Source organism: Phyllobates terribilis, unplaced genomic scaffold (genome assembly GCF_046119375.1).
Source record: "Phyllobates terribilis strain yellow unplaced genomic scaffold, ASM4611937v1 Scaffold_7__3_contigs__length_470593459, whole genome shotgun sequence".
NCBI lineage: Eukaryota > Metazoa > Chordata > Amphibia > Anura > Dendrobatidae > Phyllobates > Phyllobates terribilis.
The window spans coordinates 357,486,223-357,513,847 of record NW_027362767.1 but is presented as its reverse complement, the minus strand read 5'-3'; positions in this window follow the sequence as shown (position 1 = coordinate 357,513,847).

Here is a 27,625-nt window from a genome sequence, read left to right as displayed (position 1 = left end):
GTGAGCCCAAACATTGGAGCTCCCCCACAAGTGACCCCATTTTGGAAACTAGACCCCCCAAGGCACCTATCTAGATGCATAGTGAGCACTTGGAGCCCCTAGGTGCTTCACAAATTGATTCGTAAAAATGAAAAACTGAAAAAAAAAAAAACACTTTTTCATTTTTACGAATCAATTTGTGAAGCACCTGGGGGTTCCAAGTGCTCACTATGCATCTAGATAAGTGCCTTGGGGGGTCTAGTTTCCAAAATGGGGTCATTTGTGGGGGAGCTCCAATGTTTGGGCACACAGGGTCTCTCCAAACACAACATGGTGTCCGCTAACAATTTGAGCCGATTTTCCATTCAATTTGTTAGCGGACACCATGTTGCATTTGGAGAGTCCCTGTGTGCCCAAACATTGGAGCTCCCCCACAAATGACCCCATTTTGGAAACTAGACCCCCCAAGGCACTTATCTAGATGCATAGTGAGCACTTGGAACCCCTAGGTGCTTCACAAATTGATTCGTAAAAATGAAAAACTGAAAAAAAAACAACACTTTTTCATTTTTACGAATCAATTTGCGAAGCACCTGGGGGTTCCAAGTGCTCACTATGCATCTAGATAGGTGCCTTGGGGGGTCTAGTTTCCAAAATGGGGTCACTTGTGGGGGAGCTCCAATGTTTGGGCAATTTGAGCCGATTTTCCATTCAATTTGTTAGCGGACACCATGTCGCGTTTGGAGAGCCCCTGATGTGCCTAAACAGTGGAGCTCCCCCACAAGTGATCCCATTTTGGAAACTATACCCCTCAAGGATTTTATTAAGGTGTATAGTGAACATTTTGAGCCCAGAGGTACGACACAGAATTTGATAACATTAGGTCATCATATCAAGTTGTCATTAGTCTTGAGCGCAAGTGCTCACTACTTGAGTTTGCATCGGGTACTCAGGTATGCACCATGTACTGCGTGTGCTCGAGTGACATGCTCGAGTCCCCGCCCGGATGTTTCACTGTTATTAGACACCCAAAAAAAAACATGCGGGGATCGCTCGTGCATGGCAGGCAATCCCCGCTAAAAGTTTTTTGGGCCGTGAAGCATATGGGGCATATGTCACTCAAATACCCACGATACTGAATGCATACCAGAGCACCCGATGCAAACTCAAGTAGCGAGCACTTGCGCTCAACACTAGTCGCCATATCGTCATCTTTTTTTCTTACTTTTGAAAAAAATCCCAACCCCATCACAACTCTAACCCCAACTCTAACCCTAACCCTAGCACAACCCTAACCTGAGAGTTTATTTTATACGCCGTTCCTCATGCGGTATAAGTGATGAGATTACTTTATTCTTCGGGTCGGTGCGATTACAGAGATACCAGAATTATATGGGGTTTTTATGATTGACAGCTGTCACACACTAAAAGACGCATTTTTTGTAAAATCTAGTTTTTGCATCGCCATATTTTGAGAGCTATAATTTTTCCAGATTTTGGCAGACAGTCTTGTGACGGCTCGTTTTTTGCGGGATGAGTTGATGTTGTTATTGGTGCCATTTTCAGGCACGTGACATTTTTTGATCGCTTTCTATTCCGATTTTTTGGAGGCAGAATAAACAAAAACCAACAATTCAGAAATTGTTTTTTTTGTTTTTTTTTATTCTGTTCCGCGTGTGGTAAAATTGATAAGGCAGCTTTATTCTTCGGGTCAGTATGTTTGCAGCGGTACCACATTTATATCGTATTTCTATGTTTTGCACGTTTACATAATAAAAGCAATTTTATAGAAGAAAATATTTTTTAGCATCGCTTTATTCTGAGAGCTATAACTTTTTTATTTTTCGGCTGATAGAGCTGTATGGCAGCTTGTTTTTTGCGGGACGAGATGACGTTTTCAGCGGTATCATTTTTATTTATATTTGTCTTTTTGATCGCGTGTTATTCCATTTTTTGTTTGGCGTTATGATGATAAAGCATTGTTTTTTGCTTCGTTTTTTATTTTTTTTTTTTACCGTGTTCACTGAAGGGGTTAACTAGTGGGACATACCAAATATGTGTACTTTTATTGTTTTTTTTCATAATAATATTTATTGATGGGTACATTATATTTTTATTTTTGGTGGATTGTTTTTTTTATTTTTTTTTTAAATATTTTTACAATTATTTTTTTTTTATTTTTTTTCACTTTCTGATAGTTTTTATACTTTTTTACTTTGTCCCACTCTGGGCCTTTCACTTTTTTTTCTCTGATCGCCTGCATGGCACAGGAATGCAGCACCATCCCTGTGCCATGCAGGCTGTCAGCGCTGGACAGGGAGAAGATTGTTTGGAGATGCACTGCGCATGTCCAAAAAATCTTCCTGCTGTCTGGTGACCCGGATGTTGTCATGACGACATCGGGTCATCATGGCAACATCCTGGAAGCCCCGGCAGACAGCGCTGTAAGCCGGAAGAGGAGGTGAGTATCGGCGATCACCTCCCCTTGCCACCGCAATGCTGCGATCGACTTCGATCGCAGCATCGCGGGGGGTTAATGTGCTGGGAGCGGTGCGTGACCGCTCCCTGCACATAGTACCGGGTGTCAGCTGTGACAATCAGCTGACACCCGGCGGCGATCGCGCCCGCACAGCCTGCGTGCGGGCGAAATCGCCAGGGCGTACTAATACGTATCAGGTCCATAAGTCCTAGGGCACAGATACGTATTAGTACGCCTTGGGTCGGAAAGGGGTTAAAGGTCTGACACTACCACCGTTTGAACCTTTGGCCTCAGTAGAGCTGGATAAATTAGCCTGGCAAACAACTTTTCTAATAGTGATTTACCACTGCCAGGAGAGTGGGAGAAATCCAGGCCTTCTCAGTGAATGACCCGTATTTGAGAATCCTGGATGATAGGTCCAATTGTAGAATAATCCTATCTTTCTTACCAAAGGTGGTCTCAGACTTTCATAGATCACAGGAGATAATTCTGCCCTCCTTCTGTCAGAACCCAAAAAAATAAGAGAAGAAGAATTCCATTCTTTGGACGTAAGGCGGGTCGTTCTTCACTACCTCCAAAAGACAGACAGGCCTGGAGGAAGGATCAGAACCTCTTTATTCAGCCATCTGGTCAGAACAGAGGTAAGAGTCTCCAAAAGTTACCATCGCTGTTTGGATCAAGAAAGCAATTGTGGAATCATATCAGATCCAAGATCTCTCACCACCAGAAAAGCTGAAAGCACCCTCTACTAGAGCCATGTCCGTCTCCTGGACAGAGAAGTCTAAGGCTGTGTGCCCACGATGCGTTTTTCAAGCGATTATGCTGTGGAATTTCCGGAGCGGAAACGCTTGGGAAACGCTTGGTAAACCTTCCCCCATGGTCTCCAATGCAATTCCGCACTTTCAATGCCCATGCTGCGTATTTTTCCGCAGCGTTTATGCTGCGCTCAAAAATCCGCAGCATGTCCATTCATTTTGCGGAAGCGCTGCGTTTTCGCCGCCATTGACTTGCATTAGAACGCGCCAATTCCGCAAGACTGCATCTGTACTTGCGTAATTGGCGCGTTCTAATGTGCGGATGGTACCCAGGCCTGGAGGACAGGAGACTCTCCTCCACACCCAGGTACCATTAAAAGCTGTAAAAAAAAGAATAAAATAAAAAATAAAGATTATATTCACCTTCCGACGGCCCACGGACTCCTTCCCTGTGCTTGCCTGCAGATCGTGCAGGACTGAAGGACCTGCGCTGATGTCAGTCATGTGACGGCAGGTCTTTCAGTACAGCGTACCGCGATCTTTTGGCAGCCAGCACAGGAGCGCAGCAAGTCTCGGGGGCCATCAGAAGGTAAGTATAGGTTTATTTTTTTATTTTTAACCATTCTCTCTTTAAAATTCTGCCATTTGCATGGATTTATATAGTGTTACCTAGTTGTCAAGCACTTTCCAAGTGATGCTAAAATCGCTTGAAAAGCGCTTGACACCCGCATGCGGAAATGCAAGTGAAGAACGCTTCATTTCCGCATGTCCCTGGCATGAAAAACGCATGTACAATCCGCATGCATTTTTTTTCTGCCAGGGAGATGCAGAAACGCTCAGGAAAAAATCCTGAGCATTTGTGCATCGTGGGCACATAGCCTAATGCTTCCCTCGAGAAGCTACATGGTCCTCGGTCCATACCTTCACCAAGCATTACAAACTTAATTTAATGTCCATTAAAGACTTGGCCTTTTGGCGGAAAGTGCTTCAGGCCATTGTCCCTCCCTAAACATGAGTCTTTGGTACTCCTCCTTTGGTGCTGTTGTGGGGGGTTATTGGAGAAAATAGAATTAGACTTACCGGTAATTCGGTTTCTAATAACCCTCCATGACAGCACTGGTAATTCCCTCCCAGGCTTGGTTAGCCAAAAAATCATTTAATTTGAATAAGAATAAATATAATTTGAAGCATCCATTCTTGTGTGGTCCTTTATAAAAACACTAGAGGCAGGATGAGGGAGGGGCTATTTGACCTCTTTGTGTTTCCTGTCCCTATTAGGGTGGGGTGACATCCTCCTTTGGTGCTGTCGTGGAGGGTTAATAGAAACCGAATTACCGGTAAGTCTAATTCTATTTTTACTTTTTGAACACATGAAAACTTTTTCTGCATGCAAATAAAACAAAAAAAAATCTTTAAAAAGGTATAAACCTCCCCATCCCTACACATGAATCAATTTTACCCCTTCTCAACATTTCTATTTTTTTTTTACATTTTTGCGTTTTCGTTTTTTCTTTCCTGTCTTCCAAGAGCCATAGCTTTTTTTTTTTCCTGCCGACACAGCCATAGGAGGGATTGTTTTTTTGCGGGACGAGCTGTAGTTTTGAATGTTGTTCTTCCCCTTTAGCATTTGTTGTTCTGGAAAGCGGGAAAAATATTTAAATTTCAAATATTCACAATTCCGCAATTGTTTTTGGCCTTTCTTTTAACAGGGTTCATTATAAGGTAAAAATGACCTGCCATGATTCTCCAGGTCATTATGATTACGGTGATACCAAAAATGCATAGGTTTTTTTTTTTTTTTTGTGGTGAAACAAAAGTTGGAAATTCATTAAAAACGATAACAAAAGAAATCCCCCTCGCTTGTGTTGCTAATTTCCAAGACCCATAATAGTTTCAGTTTTCGGTCATTAGGGCTGTATGAAGGCTTTTTTTTTGTGCCCAGAGCTGATTTTACTTTATTGATCCTATTTTGGGGTAGATACAATCTTTTTTTTTGCATTTTTGCGGTGGCCCAAAAAACGCTATGCTGGAGATTTAATCTCTCTCTTTTTTTATTATGCAGTTCACCTATAAGGTTAATTAATTTAACATTTTAATAGATTTACAAACGTGGAGGTATCACGTGTACTTTTAAAATTATTTTAAGCAGGGGAAATGGGGTTGATTCAATCTTTTTATATTTTTATAGTATTTTGCATAGGGGACTTGAACCTGTGAATGTCTGATCGCTTGTGGTATATACAGCAATACTATAGTATTCCGGTCTCTTACAAATGTGAGCCACAGGCTGGCTTTCATAGGAATACTATCATGACAGGAATGGGGGTCTTTAGCAGATGCATTTGCACCCCGCGATTGCACTGTGGGGGAGCCGATGGGCAGTAAGAACAGTGCGACAACCCAAGCCGCGCACTGTTTCACATATTATAGGATTTTCCATCACAGGAGAAAAAAAATTACAAATGCATAGATATATGTACAGAATATATTTTATATCCTCATAGGCACCAACCACCGTAACGTAGGTACCAGCATTTAAATATCATCGCCTGACATTAACATAACCACACTGATGTTTGCTTCTGTCTGGTCTAACAAGTTTGTCAGCATTTATAATAGCAGCCGTCTAATTCTGTTGTATTTGCAGTTAAAATCATAATCATATCTATACAAGAGGTTGCACACCTGCCCCAACAAAAAGAAGATGGCATCTACACAGCAGCTCGGCCACTCATTTGTCTTTCTGATCCTTGCTGGAGATCTTGAAGAACTATGCTTGGGGCAATTTTCCAATCTTACTAGACTAGAAAACAGGATACAAGAAGAGCCAAGCACAATGGTCAAAGACCACCGTATACCACTAGGGAAGCTGCAATTGTCTTTCAGTACCCTAGACCACCAGGGATGGTGACATTAACCACTTTATTGTTCTAGACCACTAGGGATGGTGACATTAACCACTTCATTATTCTAGACCACCAGGGATGGTGACATTACTCATGTAATTACTCTAGACCACCAGGGAAGAATATATAACTCATTTAATACTCTCGATGATAATACTAAGCAAGTTAGCATTAGAATCTATAAAATACCCTGACCATCAGGGATGTTGGATTATTCCCCTAACTGCCCTATACCTTTTACAAATGTTGCCGCCGTCAGAACTCTAGTCTACCCAAGCCCACTACTATTAATCACTTATTATGGCAATAGTGATATAATGTTCACTTCATATCATGTGGCAGATTTTGCCTCCCATGAATTTTTAGAGACTGTCTGAGATCTTTAAAAATTCCCCAACAGCAGCAAATATGGTACAAAAAAAAAAAGTAACTCTGTTTAAATCCACCGCCGCACGAATCGTCTCTGCTGGTATGTAACATAGTAACATAGTTTTTAAGGTTGAAGGAAGACTACATCCATCTAGTTCAACCCATAGCCTAACTTGTTGATCCAGAGGAAGGCAAAAAAAAACATGTGGCAAACCCTAAGCTCCACATTGGGGAAAAAAATTCCTTCCCGACTCCATACGGCAATCAGACTAGTTCCCTGGATCAACACCCTATCAAGGAATCTAGTATATATAACCTGTAATATTATACTTTTCAAGAAAGACATCCAGGCCCTTCTTAAATTTTAACAGTGAATCACTCATTACAACATCATGCGGCAGAGAGTTCCATAGTCTCACTGCTCTTACAGTAAAGAATCCGCGCCTGTGATTATGATTAAACCTTCTTTCCTCCAGACGTAGAAGATGCCCCCTCGTCCCCGTCTCAGGCCTCAGAGTAAAAAGATCAGTAGAAAGGTCTTTGTACTGTCCCCTCATATACTTGTACATAGTAATAAGATCACCCCTAAGCCTTCTTTTTTCCACAGTAAATAACCCCAAGTGTAATAACCTGTCTTGGTATTGCAGACCCCCCAGTCCTCTAATAACCTTGGTCGCTCTTCTCTGCACCCGCTCTAGTTCAGCTATGTCTTTCTTATAAACCGGAGACCAGAACTGTACACAGTATTCTAAGTGTGGTCGCACTAATGACTTGTATAGAGGTAAAATTATGTTCTCCTCATGAGCATCTATGCCTCTTTTAATGCATCCCATTATTTTATTTGCCTTTGCAGCAGCTGCCTGACACTGGCCACTAAACGTGAGCTTGTCGTCCACCAATACACCCAGGTCTTTTTCAGTTACAGTTTTGCCCAGTGTTTTACAATTAAGCATATAATTATACATTTTATTTCCTCTACCCAAGTGCATTACCTTACATTTATCCCCATTAAAGCTCATTTGCCATTTATCAGCCCAAGCTTCTAGTTTACATAGATCCTCCTGTAATATAAAATTTACTCCTCTGTATTGATTACCCTGCAGAGTTTAGTGTCATCTGCAAATATTGAAATACTACTCTGTATGCCCCCTACAAGGTCATTAATAAATATGTTAAAAAGAAGGGGGCCCAATACTGACCCCTGTGGTACCCCACTGTTAACTGAGACCCAGTCTGAGTGTTTTCCATTAATAACCACCCTTTGTTTCCTATCACTGAGCCAATTCTTAACACACATTCATATATTTTCCCCTTTTCCCATTGTTCTCATTTTATGTATCAACCTTTTGTGTGGAACCGTATCAAAAGCTTTTGAAAAGTCCATATACACAACATCCACTGCATTTCCTTGGTCCAGTCCAGAACTTGCCTCCTCATAAAAACTGATCAGATTAGTTTGACAGGAACGGTCCCTCATAAACCCATGTTGATATTGGGTCATGAGGTTATTCTTCTTCAGATACTCTATTATAGCATTTCTTAGGAAACCCTCCAGGATTTTACCCACAGTAGAGGTTAAGCTTACTGGCCTATAATTTCCAAGTTCAGTTTTTGTCCCCTTTTTGAATATTGGCACCACATTTGCTATACGCCAGTCCTGTGGTACAGACCCTGTTATTATGGAATCTTTAAAGATTAAAAATAATGGTCTATCTATGACGTTACTTAATTCCTGTAGTACTCGCGGGTGTATCCCATCCGGGCCCAGGGATTTGTCAACTTTAGTGATTTTTAGACGCCGCCGTACTTCCTGCTGGGTTAAGCAAGTGACATTTAATGGAGAATTTTTGTCATCACTGATCATGTTTTCTGTCATGTGATTTTCTTGTGTAAATACGGTGCTTATTCTTCCTGCAGTGACTATCTTTTGCCCATGCAAATGGCCACTGTAACCAATCACGCCCCCTGATGAAGCTAGGGTGGAACGCATGTTGGGGCGCCGGGACCATACTGCCATCAGTCATTTTTACCAGTATAGGATGTACCGTAAGTGCTTCTATTTTCACAATTATAGTGAATCATTTTAACTGGCATACACTATAGACAGGAAGCATGTCCAATAGAACATACATATGCACTTAGCACTTTATAGCCTTTGTAAAATACTTTGTATACCTCATGCATGTATAGTCCTCCATTGCGTTCCTCTGTTTCTTTTTTAGACAATTTTTTGTTGTATATATTTGGATTTCTTAATAAAAAATGTTTTATTTGAGACATTTATGCATCATTTGGTGTTTTGGTGGTATTATCTACATTAGTTGCGTCTCTAACATTCTGAGTTCTAGATATGCTCAGTATGGTGTTGGTCTGATGTAATGTAGTGCAAGTGTATTAAAATACTTACTGATCACCCTCTTCTCTAGTTTCTAGCACCGTTCTGAGACTCTTCTGACCCATGTGACCCCTCTCCAGCTTTGCTACTTCACATTTGTGCTGTTTTTTCAGTGTGAGTCTACGAGACTCAGAAAGCGGCTCCATGGTCTTACATTGAGAAAGCAACTTCCAATCCACACTAGATTTGAGCAAAGAGATTCACAGAGCCATGGCTTTGCGGCCACATCGGTAGTTCGGGCCACATAGGTAGTCCATGGCCATCACATAAGAGCCGTGCAGAGTTTCAGAGAGAACATACTTTGAAGAGCCTGCCAGGGACTATGTGTCTCGCCTGACAGTCTGAGGTAAGTTCCCAGCGGGCGTCTCCTTGTCCTGCTGCAGTTGTCTGACCAGTCTCTCTCAAAGGGACCTGCCTCAGACTAGTCAACTGAGACTTTTCAAAGTGTGTTTACTCTGAAAAGCCATAGAGTTTCAGAGTAAAAAGTACTTTGATGCAATTGTACAGCCAGTGTGTTTCGGGCAGCATGAATCTGATGACAGGTACCCCGTAATGTCCTTTTTATGAACCCATTGTTACGATACTGGCCAAGCACTGCTGGAACCCAGTGGCCGAAGGAGCACGAGCAGGAACAGCGAGCGGTAGTAGATGTTCTTGGAGTCAGCAAAGGAGCTGTAGGAAACAATCTGTAGATGGGTGAGTACAGTCTGCGTAAGAATGTTCAGAGCTGGAGACTGGAGCTAGACTAAACAGCTAGACACAATACTCAAGCAATGTATGAAACATCCACGTGGCTTTAAGTAGGCCCAAACAGAAAACCATATGGATTCCATAGGCTCAGAATCCGCCATCTTAGTAAAGTGCAATTGAAGAACACAACAGCAGCCTCCAGTGGTAAGGAGTGAAATTGCAGCCCAATTATTAAAGTGAACAATAGCTGCCACTAGTGATCAAACTGTAGAAGGACAACAGGAATCCTGACACCCATCTTTCTTGGGGACAATCACTCTTCCTGTCTCTCAAGTAGAAAAGATTATTACGAACCTTCTTACAAACCAGAATTTGAGTGATATCATGCTCCACGATAAGTTCAGTAGTGGAAGCAGGAACAGAGGACGTAGTAAAGAGATGTGAAAAGTAAGGGGAATTTTGATAATGGAAGTTAGTTTCAAATGAAAAGTGACCGGAATGTCTTCTAATGATATCTGTGCATCGGAGTGGGCCTAGGGTCTTTTCGGCCCCTCTGCCAACCTCCTGTGATTCTTACAGGTTACTGATTATTTAGTGATCAGCCTCCTCTTTGAAATTCTGCACCGTCACTGCCATCATTTATTCAGGATGGGGGATTAGCGGGGGGCCCCAGTCCAAATCTTGCACCGGGGCCCATCGGATTATAGTTACACCACTGACCGCAGGTATCAATTTAATCAGCAGAACAGCGCCATTATGGCCATGCCTTTACTTTATAGTGCTAAATCCTGCTGACAGGTCCTCTTCAATCTTGGAATGTGACGTCTAATTTCACTTGCAGTACACAATGGATCACTAGAACGCACCTTAGCTCCCCCCACCCCAAAAAAAAAATGCAGCAATGCTGACGTAAGAATAAGAAAAATATTATAGGAATTATAGGAAGTGAAAAAAAACAAAAAAAACTTCAGACGATCTCAACAAGTACAAGAACCAAATTTCCAGCATCGAAAGGATAAATTCACAACTTTGTATAGTCTCATCAGTTTTTTCAACATTGTCAAATTTAAAGGGAACGTGTCACCATATTTTCCCAATATAAACTATGGCTACCACCTTTTATTGCCTCTTTTAGAGTAATCTAGCAACCTGCAATATAAGCCCCCACCCTCTCTGCATAGCCCAAAAAATATATTTTATAATCCATCCCATACGGTCCGATTCGGTCCGATGGGCGATGCTGGTCATTCTGTTGGCGCCTCCTCTTTTTTTCCTCCTCTCCCGGTGCATGCATGTTTCAGTATGCTGATGCAGAAGCGAGATTGAGAAGACTACGCCATAAGAGGGGATCATAATTTTGAGCTATGCAGAGGGTTTTGGGGGCTTATATGCAGGTAGCTACACTACAGTAAAAGTGGAGGAAAACGTGGTGGCCATAATTTATATTGGGAAACCCTGGCGACAGGTTCCCTTTAAATGTTTCAGATCATCCAACTAATTTTAATAGAAGATGAAGACAAGACGAGTAACCACACACTGCAGCTTTATATGACCATAACATTTATTGAAGATTAAAGAATAATTCAAAACCTTTCACCCATGTCAGAAGTAATTGCTCACCTAAACCTGATAACTGTTTGTCACCCTTGGCAGTATCGACTGTAATCAAATGTTTGATAACTTGTTATAAATTTTACATCTGTGAAGGAATTTTGGCTCACTATATTTAGCTGAATTGTTTTAATTTGTATACATTGCAGGTTTTAGCAGCATGAGATGTCCCATTAGGGTATGTGCACGCAATATCTTTCTGAAGCCGGCGTACCGGACGAGTTTTTCTACTGTTAAACGCTTTGTATTTGTGTAGTTTTTGTGGTGGGGTTTAACAGTTTACAAAAACTAGTGAGTCTGCCCAAAGAATGGTCAGGTGAATTCTTTTAGCCATTTCACGTCTTTAGAAGCCTAAAACAATTAATAAAAGCTAAAAAATAAAGTGGAACATTTTAGTGCAGGGGTGGGCAATGAATTTTTCTTGAGGGGCCACATGAGAGACCGTGATAGTTGTGGAGGGCCGAACCAATAGGCTGAAATTAATTTTGCTCAATATTAATATCAACATATTCTAATTATTACAATTAATATTAATATAATATATCACTTAACCATCCTCGGGGGTAAAGGGGTTTGCACGTTAATGACCGGGCCAATTTTTACAATTCTGACCACTGTCACTTTATGAGGTAATAACTCTGGAACGGATCCCCCTGATTCTGAGATTGTTTTTTTTCGAGACATATTGTAATTCATGATAGTGGTAAAATTTATTTGATATGACTTGTGTTTATTTGTGAAAAAAACGGAAATTTGGCGAAAATTTTTAAAATGTTGCAATTTTCAAAATTTTAAGTTTCATGCTCTTAAATCAGAGAGATATGTCACACAAAGCAGTTAATAAATAACATTTTCCACATGTCTACTTTACATCAGCACAATTTTGGAACCAAATTTTTTTTTTTTATTAGGGAGCTATAAGGGTTAAAAGTTGACCAGCAATTTCTCATTTTTACAACAAAATTTACAAAACCATTTTTTTTAAGGGACCACATCACATTTGAAGTCACTTTGAGCGGTCTATATGGCAGAAAATACCAAAAGTGACACCATTCTAAAAACTGCACCCCTCAAGGTGCTCAAAACCACATTCAAGAAGTTGATTAACCCTTCACATGCTTCACAGCAATTAATCGAACGTGAAAGGGAAAAAATAAACGTAACATATGTTTTCATAAAAATTTTACTTTAGACCCCAATTTTTTTATTTTCACAAGGGTAACGGGAGAAATTAGACCCCAAAAGTTGTTGTGCAATTTCTCCTGAGTACGCTGATACCCCATATGTGGGGGAAAGCCATTGTTTGGGCGCACGGCGGGGCTCGGAAGAGAAGGAGAACCCTTTGACATTTTCAACGCAAAACTCGCTGGAATTGACAGCGGATGCCATGTCGCGTTTGAAGAGCCCCTGATGTGCATAAACAGTGGAAACCCCCCACAAGTGACCCCATTTTGGAAACTAGACCACTTAAGGAACTTATTTAGATGTGTGGTGAGCACTTTGAATCCCCAAGTGATTCGCAAAAGTTCATCACGTAGAACCGTGAAAAAAAAACAAAAAAACAATTTTTCCACAAAAATTATCTTTTAGCCGCAATTTTTTTTATTTTCACAAGGGTAACAGGAGAAATTGGACCCCAAAAGTTGTTGTGCAATTTCTCCTGAGTACGCTGATACCCCATAAAAGGGGGAAAGCCATTGTTTGGGTGCACGGCAGGGCTCGGAAGGGAAGGAGTGACGTTTTGGAATGCAGACTTTGATGTAATGGTCTGTGGGCGTCATGTTGTGTGTTCAGAGCCCCTGATGTGTCTAAACAGTTGAAATGCCCAACAAATGCCCCCTTTTTGGAACTGATACCTGATTTGTGAACTTTATAATGTAGCATCATACGTCAGTTGTGTAGGACAACCTGACGAACACTACACAACTGACGTATGACAACCTGACGAACACTACGTCAGTTGTGTAGTGTTCGTCAGGTTGTCATACGTCAGAAATTAATTTAGTAATCCATGGAAGTATGGTATCTTCTGAAGCATTATTTCATGCACAGGCCATGTTTGTAGGGGCAGGTGTCGCATTGATAAGTGGTGTCCTTGGGTATTCCCCTTCGGTAACAACACTCGGCACCTCTTTTGTGACTTACCTTTTTTTCTGCTTTGAGGGACCTCCCCTGAGAAATGCTGGCGTGGTACAATTTGAGGTCCTTCAGTTCCGGAAGTACTGGGGCCCGCTCCATCACCACTGCCAAATATCAGTGCCTTGATCACTTCCTCCTGGAAGTGAAGGTACAACGTAGAAGTCTGGCCTGCACATTGTGATAGAAGGAAAGCATTGTGCATTGCCATCTGTACGATGTGCAGAGCCAGCTTCCTGTACCACACTTTTGCCTTTCTCAAAGCACTGTACGGCTGGAGGACTTGATCAGAGAGATCAACTCCCTCCATGTACTTAATAATCCCCTACAACTAGAATGCACAACAGACAATAATGAAAATCAAAAAACTTTATTGAATAAAATTAGACAGACAAATATGAAATAGTACAGGATCCAACAGATGTTTGTTTATAGGGTAAAGTGCCAGAATAAATAAGTATACAAAATCCTGGGAACATGTATAGTATACTATAAATGGCAATTAATGCTGGAGACATGGAAAACCCAAGAAAATGTATTAAATTTTTTTTTTACACATGGTGGGTAAATGCAAACAAGACCACAAAATGCATGGTCTTAAATCCAATAAATAATTGAATTCAAAGGCTCAATGAGTGGAACTATGAGAGAAAAAACTCCTCAAAATTTATAATAATCAAAAAATTGAGGAATAAATAATTGTGATATTTCCCCTAGTGTTAGCAAGATAAAGTGACAATGCAAGTAAAGTGCAGATATGCAGAAATAAATAAGGAGGAAACAATTTGTAAATTAAGGTAAAATACCCACAATTAGAGCAATAAACCCCTCATATGATAAGAAGGGGAACAGATGAAGGATAAGATAAGATAAGCATGCTTACCACCAGTGTGTAGACACTGAACCCCGCGTATCCCGACGCACGTTTCGCCTTGCTGGCTTTAACGAGGGATGATAGGAACATGGGTGTGGGGTCATTAAATAGAATCCGTGGGCCAATGGAATTGAGGCAAGTGGATACGGTCCCCCGCAACAGGTGGTCATGCGGGGCCGTCCACAAGCACTGGCGCCATTTCCGTATCACGTGACGCGACCCAAAGGTCGCGGCCCAGGAGCGGAAATGACGTCAGAGTGCGTTCCACCGTGGGACGCATGTTTAAAAATAAAACGATGGAAGCGGTCAAAAATGGGAAAGCAGAAATATAAACAGGTAGTGTACCACCAGGGAGCATGTTAAAGAATATATCCCAATGAAAAACAATCGGAACTAAGTCCACAGTAATCTCTTAACCAGAAAATAGCATACATGTATAAGAAGTGACAATTATCCAGTGAAAAAAATAAAAAGATCAGGTACAGACATAATGAAAAAAGAGAATGAATGAAGTGAAAGTGAGAAATGGTGAATCAATGATTAATAATAGTAAAAAATAATAATCAATAAAAATTGCATACAATGACTTTGTCAATAAAAAATAAACTATTATTAAAATTCGGCCCAAAGAAAGGGAAAGTGCAATTGATGTGTATACTGTGAAAAGGAGATGACCATCCGTCCAGATGAATGAATTCCGGCCAAAAGAATAACAAAATGTCTCGTTGGCGAAAGAACTACAAAATAAACAAAAAATTAAAACCTAATCAAATAAAAGAGTAAAACAAATGGATAAAAACAAAAGAAAACAGAGACCATATAATAGAGACCCAAAGCTTAGAGAAAAGGTACAAAACTCACCGTTTCATTTAGACCTCTCGGAGTGAGGGTATCCAAAAGAGTAATCCATTTTACTTCCTTTTGTGCAAGAATTTTCTTCCAGTTTCCACCTCTCTGGTCCAAATAAACTCAATCAATGCCCCTGACTGATAACTTAGAACTGTCACAATTATGGTAGTATTTAAAATGCGTGGTAACGTCTTTAATTCCGATGAATCAGAACTTCCTTTAGCCGCCTCGATGTCTAACACATGTTCTCTAACACGTCTTCTGCGTTCACGTGTAGTTAGACCCACGTAATATTTATTGCAGGGACAGTTGGCTAAGTAAATGATGCCAATAGTTTTACAAGAAATAACATGAGTAATTTTGTAGTTCTTTGTCATGGATGAGTCTGTGAAGGAATCAGTTTTGGCAATATTTGGACAGGCGACGCAGGATCCACAAGGTTTACAACCCCATTTGGGCTTTCCAGTATTAAAGATTGTTTTTTGATCATCTCTTTTGATGTAACTTTGTACTAGTAAATCCTTCAAATTATGTGAACGACGGTAGGTGATTGCTGGACATCTTGTCACATAATTGACAAGAATGGGATCCAAAGTAAGTATGCTCCAATATTTTTTAAGACTCGCCCACACATCCTTATTTCCAGAATTAAATGTAGATATAAATCTAACAATGTCGTTATCCTTTCTTGGCTTGGTGTTATACAAAAGTGTGTTTCTCTTTGTGAACTTTGCACGACGGTAACCTCGTTGTATAGATTTATTGGAATAACCACGTTCCTGAAAACGTTCGATAAGGTCCTGTGATTGTTTCTCAAAATCATAGTCATTAGAGCAAATCCTGCGCATGCGTAAGAATTGACCTATCGGTATGCTGTCAATGAGTTTCCTCGGATGTGAAGAGTCTGCGCGCAATAAGGAATTAGCAGCCGTTTCTTTTCTGAAAACATCTGTCTGGATGGTGCCCAAGGTATCAATCTCCAATAGTACAGTCATGGCCAAAAGTTTTGAGAATGACACCAAAATTATATTTTCACATGATCTGCTGGCCTCTGGTTTTTATTAGTGTTTGTCTGATGTTTATATCACATACAGAAATATAATTGCAATCATATTATGAGTACCAATAGGTTATGTTGACAGTTAGAATGAGTTAATGCAGCAAGTCAATATTTGCAGTTTTGCCCCTTCTTCTTCAAGACCTCTGTAATTCTCCCTGGCATGCTCTCAATCAACTTTTGGACCAAATCCTGACTGATAGCAGTCCATTCTTGCATAATCAATGCTTGCATTTTGCCAGAATTTGTTGGTTTTTGTTTGTCCACCCATCTCTTGATGATTGACCACAAGTTCTCAATGGGATTAAGATCTGGGGAGTTTCCAGGCCATTGACCCAAAATCTCTGTTTTGTTCCATGAGCCATTTAGTTATCACCTTTGCTTTATGGCAAGGTGCTCCATCATGCTGGAAAAGGCATTGTTGGGCGCCAAACTGCTCTTGGACGGTTGGGAGAAGTTGCTCTTGGAGGACATTCTGGTACCATTCTTTATTCATGGCTGTGTTTTTAGGCAAGACTGTGAGTGAGCCGATTCCCTTGGCTGAGAAGCAACCCCACACATGAATGGTTTCAGGATGCTTTACAGTTGGCATGAGACAAGACTGGTGGTAGCGCTCACCTCTTCTTCTCCGAATAAGCTGTTTTCCAGATGTCCCAAACAATCGAAAAGGGGATTCATCAGAGAAAATGACTTTGCCCCAGTCCTCAGCAGTCCACTCCCTGTACCTTTTGCAGAATATCAGTCGGTCCCTGATGTTTTTTCTGGAGAGAAGTGGCTTCTTTGCTGCCCTACTTGAAACCAGCCCTTGCTCAAAGAGTCTCCGCCTCACAGTGCGTGCAGAAGCACTCACACCAGCCTGCTGCCATTCCTGAGCAAGCTCGGCACTGCTGGTAGTCCGATCCCGCAGCTGAAACAGTTTTAAGATACGGTCCTGGCGCTTGCTGGTCTTTCTTGGGCGCCCTGGAGCCTTTCTGACAACAATGGAAGCTCTCTCCTTGAAGTTCTTGATGATGCAATAGATTGTTGACTGAGGTGCAATCTTTGTAGCTGCGATACTCTTCCCTGTTAGGCCATTTTTGTGCAGTGCAATGATGGCTGCACGTGTTTCTTTAGAGATAACCATGGTTAACTGAAGAGAAACAATGATACCAAGAACCAGTCTCCTTTTAAAGTGTCCAGTGATGTCATTCTTACTTAATCATGACTGACTGATCGCCAGCCCTGTCCTCATCAACACCCACACCTGTGTTAATGGATCAATCACTAAAACGATGTTAGCTGCTCCTTTTAAGGCAGGACTGCAATGATGTTGAAATGTGTTTTGGGGGTTAAAGTTCATTTTCTGGGCAAATATTGACTTTGCAAGTACAGTAATTGTTGTTAAGCTGATCACTCTTTGACATTCAGGAGTATATGCAAATTGCCATTACAAAAAATGAAGCAGTAAGCTTTGGAAAAATTACTATTTGTCTCATTCTCAATACTTTTGGCCATGACTGTACATCTAAAAAATCGATATTCTTACGTCCCATCTTGTAAGTTAGTTTAATGTTTAGGGCATTATTATTCAAGGACTGCATGAAGACTGAGAGTTCCTCATCCGTGCCCTGCCACAAAAACAAAACATCATCTATGTAATGATGCCATGACAAAACCCTTTCTAAATGAGGCAGGGAATCAGATGAAAATATGTCCTTCTCCCACAGCCCCAGGAACAGGTTGGCGTAAGAGGGCGCGCAAGCTGCCCCCATGGCTGTACCCCGGAGCTGTAGGTAGAAGGATCCATCAAAAAGAAAAAAAGTATGTGTCAAGGCAAACACCAAGAGATCAAGAACAAAATTGATGAATGGAGCATCATGTCTGGACATTTCTAAGAAATCTGGCCGCTTGCAAACTATCACTGTGATGGATGTGTACAGAGATTCTACATCACAAACAACAATCACAGTATTGATGTCCACATTAGTCCATCCATCTTTTTGAGAAAATCAGAGGCATCTTTAAGATAAGAAGGCAGTGTCTCGACCAGGGGTCTGAGAGTATGGTCAATGAACCGGCAAATGGGCTCGCACATACTCTCAACTCCTGACACTATAGGTCGACCTGGAGGATGGATCGGGTCCTTGTGGACCTTGGGTAGCAAGTAAAAAACAGATACCTTCGGAGCTTTATAGAAAAGGCACTCTCTCTTTCTTTTTCAGTGATTGTTCCGATGGAAACCGCATCTTGAAGAAGAATCTGAAGTTCATCCTGGAATTTGGAAAGAGGATTGAAGGTGAGTTTCTTATATGTGGTTACATCTTTCAATTGATGTTTGACTTCATTGTTATACATAGTAGATGGCCAAAGTACCACATTACCGCCTTTATCAGATGCTTTGATTATAACATTATCCAATGCTTTTAATTCATTGAGAGCCTTCCTTTCTTCTCTACTCAAATTGTCATATGATAATGTAGTTGAAATTCATTTGAAGTCAGCACTGACCAGTTGGACAAAAAGGTCTATATTTGGGTATAGAGATGAGGGGGGAAATTTAGTAGATGTAGGAATGATATTTTTTGGTAGTCTACCTGTCTGAGAAGCAAATTGTTCCTCCAATAGGCTTTCCAAAATCCTCACCGCCTCTTGTTCTTCTATAGTAGAAAAGGTATTGTCAATTGGTTTATGAAACATCTTTTTAAACAATAATTTGCGAGCGAACAAATGTAAATCCTTAATGGCTGTGAAATAATCAAACTTAGATGTGGGGGAAAAAGAAAGACCCCTGTTGAGAACATCTAGCTGAATTTGAGTCAACTTAATATTAGAAAGGTTAATTACCTTTGAAGTTGAGCCTCCTGGATTAGCATCCGCCAGATTTTTTAGTGCATTTCGTCTGAAGTTGTATTGTCGATGTCCAGTTTTTGGTCTCCCCAGATGTGCGTCAGATGTGCCTTCAGTGTCAGTTGAAGTAGCTGATGAAAAAGAAGTGTGGCGTATATCTTGTTGTGTTATAGACAGCCACTTGTAGACGTTATCAGTACGAAAATCTTGTAGATCTCGTTGAAATTTGGTCAATTTGGTATTTTGGATATGTTTTTCCCATGAGGAAAAACTATCATCCATATCCTTATTGAAATTATCCAATTCTGTGTTGGTTGCCAATAATTTCAAATCCTCTTGTAGCTTGAGAATCTCTTTATCCAACGACAAGAGAGTGCTAGCATTTTTCTTGATGATGAGAAGAAGAAATTTTTCGGAACAGTCATCACAAATGATTCTCCATTGCTTAGTGAAATCCTCATCCTCACGGCCATAAGAAGGGAATACTTGCACTCTCAAGCCCCGGGGAATCAATTTCTCCTTCACATAGTTTTCTAAAGTGGTTTTATTCCACCAAACCTTGATTTTTTTTTGGTGGAGATGATGCTTCAGGTCCCGTTTGATATCAGATATTTTAGTTAGGTCATTGTTCTCCACCTGTGGAGTCCTGTTATTAAAAACTGTAAGTGCTTGGGAATGCCAAGCAACCTCTTTAGTACGCCAGTCCATAATAAGACTAAGAAAAGACCTCTGTGGAAACACAGGAAGATAGATTAACAAAGATATTAATCAGCAAAATTTAGCTGTGCAGACACAAGATGATAATCCCCTACAACTAGAATGCACAACAGACAATAATGAAAATCAAAAAACTTTATTGAATAAAATTAGACAGACAAATATGAAATAGTACAGGATCCAACAGATGTTTGTTTATAGGGTAAAGTGCCAGAATAAATAAGTATACAAAATCCTGGGAACATGTATAGTATACTATAAATGGCAATTAATGCTGGAGACATGGAAAACCCAAGAAAATGTATTAAATTTTTTTTTTACACATGGTGGGTAAATGCAAACAAGACCACAAAATGCATGGTCTTAAATCCAATAAATAATTGAATTCAAAGGCTCAATGAGTGGAACTATGAGAGAAAAAACTCCTCAAAATTTATAATAATCAAAAAATTGAGGAATAAATAATTGTGATATTTCCCCTAGTGTTAGCAAGATAAAGTGACAATGCAAGTAAAGTGCAGATATGCAGAAATAAATAAGGAGGAAACAATTTGTAAATTAAGGTAAAATACCCACAATTAGAGCAATAAACCCCTCATATGATAAGAAGGGGAACAGATGAAGGATAAGATAAGATAAGCATGCTTACCACCAGTGTGTAGACACTGAACCCCGCGTATCCCGACGCACATTTCGCCTTGCTGGCTTTAACGAGGGATGATAGGAACATGGGTGTGGGGTCATTAAATAGAATCCGTGGGCCAATGGAATTGAGGCAAGTGGATACGGTCCCCCGCAACAGGTGGTCATGCGGGGCCGTCCACAAGCACTGGCGCCATTTCCGTATCACGTGACGCGACCCAAAGGTCGCGGCCCAGGAGCGGAAATGACGTCAGAGTGCGTTCCACCGTGGGACGCATGTTTAAAAATAAAACGATGGAAGCGGTCAAAAATGGGAAAGCAGAAATATAAACAGGTAGTGTACCACCAGGGAGCATGTTAAAGAATATATCCCAATGAAAAACAATCGGAACTAAGTCCACAGTAATCTCTTAACCAGAAAATAGCATACATGTATAAGAAGTGACAATTATCCAGTGAAAAAATAAAAAGACCAGGTACAGACATAATGAAAAAAGAGAATGAATGACGTGAAAGTGAGAAATGGTGAATCAATGATAAATAATAGTAAAAAAATAATAATCAATAAAAATTGCATACAATGACTTTGTCAATAAAAAATAAACTATTATTAAAATTCGGCCCAAAGAAAGGGAAAGTGCAATTGATGTGTATACTGTGAAAAGGAGATGACCATCCGTCCAGATGAATGAATTCCGGCCAAAAGAATAAAAAATGTCTCGTTGGCGAAAGAACGTTTCATTTAGACACCATTCTAAAAACTGCACCCCTCAAGGTGCTCAAAACCACAGCAATTAATCGAACGTGAAAGGGAAAAAATAAACGTAACATATTTTTTCACTAAAATTTTACTTTAGGCCCCAATTTTTATTTTTTCACAAGGGTAAAGGGAGAAATTAGACCCCAAAAGTTGTTGTGCAATTTCTCCTGAGTACGCTGATACCCCATATGTGGGGTAAAGCCATTGTTTGGGCGCACGGCGGGGCTCGGAAGGGAAGGAGAACCCTTTGATGTTTTCAACGCAAAACTCGCTGGAGAGGAGGAGATCCCACAGGAGACCATCCGCAACCTCATCAGGAGCATGCCCAGGCGTTGTAGGGAGGTCATACAGGCACGTGGAGGCCACACACAATACTGAGCCTCATTTTGACTTATTTTAAGGACATTACATCAAAGTTGGATCAGCCTGTAGTGTGCTTTTCCACTTTAATTTTGGGGGTGACTCCAAATCCAGGCCTCCATTTGTTAATAAATTTGATTTCCATTGATGATTTTTGTGTGATTTTGTTGTCAGCACATTCAACTTTGTACAGAACAAAGTATTCAATGAGAATATTTCATTCATTCAGATCTAGGATGTGTTATTTGAGTGTTCCCTTTATTTTTTTGAGCAGTGTATATACCGTATGAGCCCCACACACCCTCCCCGTGTCCAGCAGGAGAGCCCCGAAGCCTCCCCGTATCCAGCAGGAGAACCCCGCAGCCTCCCCATGTCCAGTCACAGACCATGCACATGGGAGAAAAAAAAAACACCAGTCACCTCGCTTCCTTTCGCCCGGCGCTGTACCTCTGCTCCTGACTGTCTCCGGTGCGCTGATGCGATGAAATGACGGCATGGCGTCAGCAACTACCAATGCAGTCCTTCGGCTGTCTCGGTCCGCAGGCCGGACTGGGACAACCAGAGGGCCGGATGTGGCCCTGTCACGCAAGGTGTGGGAAAGACAAAGTGCAATAAGAAGGGAAGAGGGGGAGGAAGCCCAAACACTAGAGAAAAGGGGGAGTGGAGACCCCCTAGGCAGATCTAATAACACCCTACCGTCCCTATATAGGTTCCACACCTATCGCCGAGCAGGACCCTAAAGCCTGTATGTCTGTAAGGGGGAAGACCGGGGTGTAAGTGCTTTCAGAGCAAGGAATCTGGAACTGCCGGGGCCGTACCTCCTGTTGCAGGGGGGGGGGGGGGAGACAGACTGCGAGCACAGGAGTCATGTGACTGGGAAGTTGGGGGTGTGTCCAGAGACCGAGGGACTCCTGGTGTGACTGGAGAGAGGAAGAGAATAGGATGTTTTGTGCGGGAAAGCGGAGCGGAGTCCTGCGCAGGAGAACAGTGTGAGAGGGTCCAGGCTCCAGGCTCGAGTACTGGGAGCAGGAGTCGGGTGCAGTGGACCGGAGGAGTCAAGCCCGACTATAGAGACAAGGGACGCAGGGTCCGTGGAGCCGAGGCACGTGAGATGCCGTGTTATGGACTAGGGGCTCAGCGGGTAAAACCGGAGACCGCCCGCTGCAGCCAGAAGACGGAGCATTGTTTGGGCGGGGAAGCCTGAAGAAATCATCATCTGCATCCGCTGGCGACTGCCTTGTGAGGAGCCAGAGTCAGCTAAGTGTAAAAACTGACGTTTACAACCGGTTTGGCTCTGCTACATCTTGTCAGACTGTGAACTGTTAGTTATAGACTTTCACCTGCTATTTTCCTTGTTTTCCCCCCATATTTTCCTTGTTGGTCCCTGCGTGGAGATTGACCTTTTTCTTATAAACCCCCCCTGTTTATTAACCCCGTATTGGCCGCTCTGTGTTTGTGTCACTGCATCTAAAGTACCCGTGTTACATTTGGCGTAGTCAGCAGGATGCAGTCGTTAGACACAGACACTGCAGAGCAGCCCATCCTGGGTGCTCTTAAATCTAGCTTGCCCTTGGGGGCCATGCTCAGCAATCTCCCAAAGTTCACCGGGGACAATATGATGCTGTGGGACTGGGTTGAGAAAGTTAGTAGTATGTTACGTATGCATCCGATGACCCCAGCTATGCAAGCCGAAATAGCCTTACTGGCCCTGGACGGCGAGGCCCGACAATCCATGATGTACCGCCCTCCCCATGACTGGGATACTGTAGAAAAAGTAGTGCGGATACTGGAGTAGATGCATGGGGATCCCACCAATGTAGGAGAGCTGAGGATATGGTTGTTTCACCAAGTGCAGCAGGAGGGGGAGACTGTGACGCAGTATGTTAATGCCTTACAGAGGGTGCATGCCTATATCACTAGAAAAGACGACATGGGGAATTTAGGAATGGGCCCCCCTGACGTGATCTTGAGGGACCAGTTTGTGGCAGGCCTCAGGGATGTGCAGCTGAAGCAGGCCTTGCGGGAGCGCCTGCACGCTAAACCACGTATGACTTTTCTAGAAGTTGGGGCAGAGGCACGTGTGAGAGAGCAGGAGATGGGGGTGACGGCCCTGGCAGGTATGGTCCAGAGTAATGAGGTACCCACCATGCCTGCAGCTGAACCGGAATGGTCTCGGGAGATGCGGGATGAATGGTCCAGTCTCAAGAAGACCCCCTGCCCCAACACCAGAGACACCCAGATCGATTGCCCCAGTTATGGAAAGAATTGAATTCAGGCCCCCCCTGCAGGAGAGTTCCGTAGAGGAGTGGGGCAGCCCTACACAGACAGAGACACGACCTACTGGAAGTGTGGAGGCGCAGGACATTACGCCAGGGGCTGTGCTAGACGAGGGCGGCCCCTGTCGCGGCAGCCATTAAACTAGCAGGCTCCGTGTTTGGGGGACACAACCCGGAGCCTGAGGAAGAGGAAAGAAGAAAAGGAAGTCCCAAGGACCTGGTTTCCACCAACCCGACAGTCTGGGCCGAAATAAGTGGTCGGGTTGTTCACTGCCTGATTGACACGGGATCCCAGGTGACTACGAAGACAGAAGCCTATTTCCAACATCGATTCCCAGAGATAGCACGGCCTGAATGGGGACCAGTAATTAGACTCACGGCAGCTAATCAATTACCCATCCCGGTCGCACTGGTGGTGTGGATGAAGATCCGAGTATGTGGAAAAGATGTGGGGAAAAAAGGTGTCGTCTTAGTCGTAGGGGGAACCGGAAGTGGACCCCCAGTGACCCTCGGAATGAATGTGTTGAAAGAGATCGGGCAAATCCTGATTAATGAGCTGAGGGAGATTCTTCTAGACCAGTGGGACCCACGAACACCCCAAAGGAGGGTCTTTCAACAACTAATCTGAGCTGCCCAGGCTCAGGAGATGTCGAGTGAAGGGAAGGTCCTGGGAAAAATAATAGTGCCGGTGGGCTCCAAGAATCAGGCGATTCGGTGGGGAAGCAGCCAGGAAGAAGCTTTCCGTGCCCTAAAAATGGCCCTGACCAAGGCCCCAATACTTGCCTATGTGGATTTCTCCCAACCATTCATACTCCACAATGATGGGAGCCTACATCGTCTAGGAGCCGTGTTATCCCAAGCACAGAAGGGGAAAGAGCGCGTGATTGCGTACGCCAGTCGCTCCCTTCACGACTCCGAGAGGAACCCAGATAATTATAGCTCTTTCAAATTAGAGTTGCTGGCTCTGGTTTGGGCAATGACCGAGAAGTTTGCAGAGTATTTGTCCAGGTGTGAAGTACTGGTGAGAACAGATATCAACCCGCTGGTCCACCTGGAGAATGCGAAATTGGGAGCCCTGGAGCAGCGGTGGGTGGCCCGCATGGCCAGGTACCGGTATAATATCACCTACCGGCCTAAGGCAGAGAATACTCACGCAGACGCCCTCTCCAGAGTGACATATTAACGGCCTGATCATGACCGCGATGAAGATTTGGAGGCGGATGAGACCCCTAGCTTCCGAAGTTTCGTGGGACCGCTGACCGCGGCGCAGGGACAGATCGGAGAGACGTCGGAAGAACAAGTGCTAGGGCGGCCAAGAGATGACTGGATCCGACTTCAACAGACTGACAGAGAAGTTGCTCAATTACGTCAATGGGTGGCTTTGCGGCAAGTCCCCAGTCGAGAGGAGAGGAGTACCCTTTCCCCGGGAGCACTGAAAATGCTGGGACAATGGGAGAGACTGTGTTTGCTCGACGGGCTGCTGTACCGACCGGTGCAGCTACTGCGAGAGTTCAGGACCACCTGGCAAGTGGTGATCCCAGAGAAGTTGGTCGGAGTAGTGGCCAAGGAGGCTCATGAACGAGGGGCTCACTTCGGACCAGAGAAGACATTTCAGTGGTTGCAGCGGCTGGTGTATCATCCCCGACTGCGAGTAACAATAGAAGACACTTGTCAAAGATGTCGGAGCTGTGAGCTGGTTAAGCCCCCGGAGCAGCGGGTCCCCATACAAACTATTGTGACTTCTGCCCCCTTGGAGGTGCTGATGATCGACTATTTGGCTGTTGGACCAGCGCATCTCGGGTATGAACATTGCCTGGTAATGACAGACCACTTCACAAAGTTTGCGGTAGTGAAGGGAAGGGCAGGGACCAGACCGCCGAGTCAGCTGCGCAGGCCATCTGCCGAGACTTCATTCGGGTGTACGGCTGCCCAAAGAGGATCCATTCCGATCAAGGCACCTGCTTCCAAGGCCAGGTGATGGAAGAGCTGCACCGGTTGTACAAGATTGAGAAGTCACGGACTACTCCTTACCACCCTCAAGGAAATGGGGCCAGTGAACGCTTTAATCGGACACTGATCCAAATGCTCCGCACGTTGGAGGAAGATCGGAAGGTACGATGGCCTGAGTTTGTGGCCGAGCTGGTGTGGGTCTACAACAACCGAGTGAATAGTACGACGGGGTTCACTCCTTATACCTTGCTGTTCGGGCGAAAGGGGCGAGAGATCACAGAGTTAGAGCTGGACCCCGAGGAGGACTACCCACGGACGGGGATGTCTTCCTGGGTCCGGGAACATCGGCATCGACTGCAGACCCTCCCGACGGTTGGTATAACAAAAGTTTCAGGAACTCAAACATCATGAGACATTGCCTCTTCGAGGGACAGCTCTGAGGCCCGAGGAGCGGGTGTTGGTTCGGGACAGGCGGCCCCGGGGCAAATTGAGTAAGCGGTCGGAACGGACCCCGCACCGAGTGAAGTGCAGGATTGGCGCTGAAGGACCTGTGTATGAAGTTCAACCCGAGGGGACTTAAGGAGCCCCTACCAGAGTGGTTCATCGTAGTATGCTGTGGCACTGTCTGTCTAAAGATGACAAGGATGAAGAAGAATCACCTGCTTCTAGAGAAGGTCCTGTCACAGTTGCCCCAAGCCACGATGTGGACGAAGAAGAATTGTTGATTCTACCTCCGAGCTCCAGCACTCGATTACCTGCAGTCCCCAGTGCAGGCGGCGAGGGAACAACATCGGTTGAAGCCACCCGGCAGGCGGAGATTGGGAATCCGAGTAACCCTGCACCCCCCATCGGTCAAACGGCGTTACCCCGATCAGAACGGACAACAGCAGGAGTGCCTCCTCAACGTTACGAACAAGATCAATTTATATGGCACCGTATCGTCCAGGAAGTCCAAGAGTGTGAACGTTTGATGAAGGAACTCTCGCCCTTGGAATGGCGAGTTAAAGGAGAGTGGGAATGTAAGGGGGAAGACCGGGGTGTAAGTGCTTTCAGAGCAAGGGATCCGGAACTGCCGGGGCCGTACCTCCTGTTGCAGGGGGGGAGACAGACTGCAAGCACAGGAGTCATGTGACTGGGAAGTTGGGGGTGTGTCCAGAGATAGAGCTGGGAAGTCAGGTGACCGAGGGACTCCTGGTGTGACTGGAGAGAGGAAGAGACGAGGACGTTTTGCGCGGGAAAGCGGAGCTGAGTCCTGCGCAGGAGAACAGTGTGAGAGGGTCCAGGCTCCTGGCTCGAGTACTGGGAGCAGGAGTCGGGTGCAGTGGACCGGAGGAGTCAAGCCCGACTATAGAGACAAGGGACGCAGGGTCCGTGGAGCTGAGACACGTGAGGTGCCATGTTATGGACTAGGGGCTCAGTTGGTAAAACCGGAGACCGCTCGCTGCCGCCTGAAGACGGAGCATTGTTTGGGCGGGGAAGCTTGAAGAAATCATCACCTGCATCCGCTGGCGACTGCCTTGTGAGGAGCCAGAGTCAGCTAAGTGTACAAACTGACGTTTACAACCGGTTCGGCTCTGCTACATCTTGTCAGACTGTGAACTGTTAGTTATAGACTTTCACCTATTTTCCTTGTTTTCCCCCCATATTTTCCTTGTTGCACCCTGCGTGGAGATTGACCTTGTTCTTATAAACCCCCCCTGTTTATTAACCCCGTATTGGCTGCTCTATGTTTGTGTCACTGCATCTAAAGTACCCGTGTTACATGTCCCTAGAGCTTGGCCATAGATAGAGAGGGGGAGAGGTGAGCACTGCTCAGGCCCCACTACAAGCTAAAGACAACAAGGTAGACAAACACAGGGGATTAACTTAGCTTGAGCAGACACCAGAGGAGTAACGCCAACTGTCCTCCAAAGGCACCAGAGAGGAAGCCAGCCAACCGCTAGTGCTCCAAGCCGGCACAAAGGAACATAGAAGTATCACCGGCGATTGCCTGG